Source organism: Triticum urartu, chromosome 7A, assembly GCF_056163025.1.
Source record: "Triticum urartu cultivar PI428250 chromosome 7A, HENAU_Tu73, whole genome shotgun sequence".
Lineage (NCBI taxonomy): Eukaryota > Viridiplantae > Streptophyta > Magnoliopsida > Poales > Poaceae > Triticum > Triticum urartu.
The window spans coordinates 14,634,218-14,638,738 of NC_141879.1; the positions used below are offsets into that span (position 1 = coordinate 14,634,218).

The following is a 4,521-nucleotide window of genomic DNA, read 5'->3' on the forward strand; positions in this document are numbered from 1 at the left end:
GGGCCATTCTCGGATATTAGTTTTGGAAAGGCGAATGGTTGAAAACTGGATTTACCTAATATGAATTTTCGGTTAAACCCAAATGCCCACCCTGACATGAAGCGCTACTACTACCTCTGTCGTGGTTTATTAGTCCCCTTCATATTCAGTGTCATACTTTGACCATGATTTTAACTAATAAAATATAAGTTATACATAACAAAAATAACACCATTTCAAACTATGTTCAAAATACAAATCAAGCGATATAATTTTTGGTGACATGCATTAGTATTTTCTTAGTTAAATTTATAATCAAACATTGACACAAAATACGGAGGGGACCAATAAACCAGACGGAGGTAGTAGATAGCAGCGGCGGTGGTTGGACAACACCGTTGATGGCGGTGGTGGTGATTCCAGTTGCTGGCCTATTAGCACATGGGGCATGCTTGTACTGAACCAATGGCCCGTTTAAGTGGGCCTGAGAATTTTGATGCGAAGGGCATTTTTTTTCCTCTAATAAAAACACGTTGGTCAGGGTCAGCGTCTGTCTCCGTTACCAATCGTCATCAGCTCCCAAAACCGAGGTACTCTACCTTTTCCGATCTGACTCCTCACGGCAGAGATCGCCGCCGACCACTCAGGTCGGATTTCCTCTGCCAGATTGACGATCTCCTCTCCTCTCCTCTCCATTCATAGATCGATCCCACCTGCCCCTGTACCCTGCTCCATGGAGGCGGAGAGCATGGAGGGGAACACCAAGCCGAGGCGTGACAGCCATCCGGGGGCGACAGCCAGCCTCCTCACCGACGACCTCATCCTAGAGATCCTCTCCCGTCTCCCCGCAAGATCCCTCCACCGCTTCAAGTGCGTGTCAATGCCCTGGCGTGACCTCATCGCCGACCCTGCCAACCGCAAGAAGCTGCCCCAAGCCCTCGCTGGCTTCCTCTACTTTACCACCGACGACAGCGGGCGTCGCCACCACTTTGCCAGCGTCTCCGCACCGCAGCCCCGCTCGACCCTTGCCTGCAGCCTAACAAGTACAAGTACATGGCCCAGGTGGGCTCCTGCAATGGCCTCCTTCTCTACCGTGGCAGCAACAAGAGGATGGCGAATTGGGCAGGGGGTGCTTCCCGTTTTCTGGTGTGCAATCCTGCCACTCGGAGGTGGGTGGAGCTGCCCCCTCAACCGCAGGTGCCGGCGAACAAATATTGCCATATCGCAGGTCTGGCTTTCGATCCTGCGGTCTCATCCAGATTTCACGTTCTTAGTTTTGAGGAGACCTATGTGGAAAATCACATGACAGCAGTGACCATCTACTCGTCGCACACAGGAGCCTGGAGTCGCAAGGAAGCTGCGCTGGTTGAGAAAATTGCGCTGTTCTTCTGTAGTAAATGTGTCTTTGTAGGTGGTATGATGTACGTGATTGGCAACCTGAGGTATATTAACGAGTATGTGATGGTGGTGGTGGGAGTGGACATGGAGGGGAAAGTGTGGGAGACTATCCGCGTGCCATATGGTTTGAGATTTGGTACGATTGGATCGTCGCAGGGGTGCTTACACTATGCTATAGCATCCGTTGATGACAACAATAACATCCTATTTTCTGAGATAGAACTCTGGTGCCTCAAGGATTGTGATAGTAAAGAATTGGTCCTGAAGCATACTGCCAGCATCAATGAGCTTATGAGCATGACTGGCAAGAAGTACTTGGTGGTTGAGTTCCATCCTGATTGCGACACCATTTTCCTTGTTTCAGCTGGACGTGATACCTTGGTAGCGTACGATATGCGACATCAGAAAGTTGGCTGTATCATTAATCTTGAGAAAAGCAATACACAACAGTTTTTACCCTACGTTCCTCTGTTCGCAAAATCATTACCAGATGCAGATGGGCAGTAGTGTTACCATCAAACTACGCTTGTTCCTCTGTCGGCTGAAGTATTTGTCCGGTACTTTGGAATCAGCTTGCATGATTTTCAATTCAGAGCAAATGCCTTGTAATCCTACATATTAAGCATAATGTCATTTCGAAAGAACATTGTTACTCTTGTTTTTGTGTGCCTAACACAGTAGCACGGGCTGTTCTGGACATGCATGTATTTGTTTCATGGGGCTAAATTATACTGCAATAACAATCAGATTATGATTATCCTTAATCCTAGTCCATATTGTCAACCTGCTAGTGCGTACTACTAAAAGTTTCAATCAGACTGGGGACTGGTGCCATGTCTAGTTGACCTTATTAATTCAGTATTTTGGTAAAACACTGCCTTCCTTTAATATATGTTTGCTGTAGCTAATGAATTCAGTGGAGCCTTGGATCTGTTAATCACAGAAAAATTGCATCATTGTCAATAAAATAAAGTAACATTAGAAGCTTTGATGAAAAGTTTTGCTGCGTTTGGCCTGGTTTGTTATTTCAGGAGATAAACCAAAGGTACATATCATAGAAGCTTGTGTTGCACATATGCAAATAGGATTTTGGCAGGTGACAGGACATGGTATTTACTATGTTAGAGATATAGTGACCATAACATATAGGCTTATCTGTTGGTTCAGATGCTTAGCTTTGTGCGCTCTTTGCAGCCATATATTGAAGCCCGGGTAATGCAGTGTCGGTCTGCCTTGTGGCTGTACACATCAAAATTGAACAGTGGGGTATGCTTGTAAGGGAGTGGTCGCCTTCCTGAATCTCCACTCTGTTGGAAATGATGATGAAGATCTCCCGGAGCTTGCGAAGGCTACTGATGTGCTCCTGGAGAAGTTGAGCTGCGTCGTAGCAAGTTGAGGAGATCCCGACTGCGTGGACATTTCCCGAGAAATCTGCCGCCGATGCTGCAGGGAGCGGCCTGCGCATGCGACGGCAATGGTGGTGCTGCTGGCTATTGCGCCTGCGACCTCCTTAGAAGGAGTGAGTGTTAGCAATTAAGCTTCAGGTTAGGTGACGTGCTGTGTTAGGAATTGTTTGAGTCGGTTCAGTATACGTACGAGGTTAGGTCGTATTAGGAAAGGTTTGTAAACCGGCGTTGTACCGGGTCGCGTCGTGTTGGGCCTGTGCCGTGTTGGACGTGATTTGTATCCCTATATAATGCAATGAAAAGGACCACGAAAAGTAGCTCGTATTGCTGCACCAAATTATCTTCTTTCTTGTTCGTAAGTTTAGGGTTTGCTTAGCTCGAGATTGAGTTCTTCAGATCAGATTTTTGCCCTACGATCCATCAATTGGTATTCAGAGCCTGGCTGCGTGCTAACCTAGTAACGGGAAGGCATGGCCGACGACGACAAGAAGAAGGGGACGGAGGCGTCGGGCGCTGCGGCGCTAGCTCCGCCGGCGGCGGCGGCACCACCGACGTAGTTCCGCGGTTTGACCGCGAAAACTTTGTTGTTTGGGCAGCAACTATGCAATGCGCCATGGAGTCGCACATGCTCTGGCACATCGTCGAACCCGGCGGTGACGAGTTCAAGAAGGATGGAGCGCAGCGCTGGCGAGATCGTCAGGCAGCAAGCGCAATCTACTCGGTTATGCCGATGGATATCATGCAGCATCTCATCTCCAAGGAAACAACCAAGGACGTGTGGGATACATTGAAAACTTTGCAGCTTGGTCACGACAGAGTGCGAGAAGCCACGCTGCAGTCTATGATGAGAACATATGAGACGCTAAAGATGGAAGATGATGAGACTGTGGAGCAGTTTGCAGCAACGGTGGTAACCCTGGTGAAAGTGCGTTATATCGACTAGAGGGGGGGTGAATAGGCGATTTTTATGAAAGTCTTCAAAACGTGGAAGTTATGAAGACAAACAGTAGAGATATGCCTATTACTATGCAGCGGAAGGTAGACTACACTAGGCAAGCCATGGTCAAGTATTCAATATAGTGAAAGCACAATGACAAATAGCTGCAGTGTAATAAGGATCAGGTAGGAAGATATTATGAAGCCAAACAGATCATACAGTCACGTTGTGAAGACAAAAGATAGAGCAAGCATGCAACGACTTCACAATGAGTAACAGTAAGAAAAGGAAGTGAAGATGAAACCAGTGACTCGTTGAAGACAATGATTTGTTGGACCAGTTCCAGTTGCTGTGACAACTGTACGTCTGGTTGGAGCGGCTAGGTATTTAAACCTTAGGACACACAGTCCCGGACACCCAGTCCTGAACACGCAGCTCAGGACACCCAGTCCTCACCGTACTCTCCTTGAGCTAAGGTCACACAGACCTCGCCCAATCACTCTGGTAAGTCTTCAAGGTAGACTCCCAAACCTTCACAGACTTCGTTCACCGGCAATCCACAATGTCTCTTGGATGCACAGAACGCGACGCCTAACCGGCTGGAGGATGCACAGTCCTCAAGTGTAATAAGTCTTCAGATCACTCAGACAAGAAGACTTAAGTGATGCCCAATTCTCTCTGGCTCTGGATGGTTAGGGCTTTATCCTCGCTAGGAATTCTTTCTCTCAAAGGCTTCGAGGTGGGTTGCTCTCAAACAACAAAAGCCGTGCACTAAATCTGAGCAGCCAACCGTTTATGGTT

The 4,521-nt window shown here is 47.7% G+C and overlaps 1 pseudogene; it reads left to right on the forward strand.

The window, feature by feature from the left end:
- The first annotated feature begins 712 nt into the window (after positions 1–712).
- On the forward strand, positions 713–1,884 carry LOC125530604 (F-box protein At5g49610-like; annotated as a pseudogene).
- Positions 1,885–4,521: the final 2,637 nt, after the last annotated feature.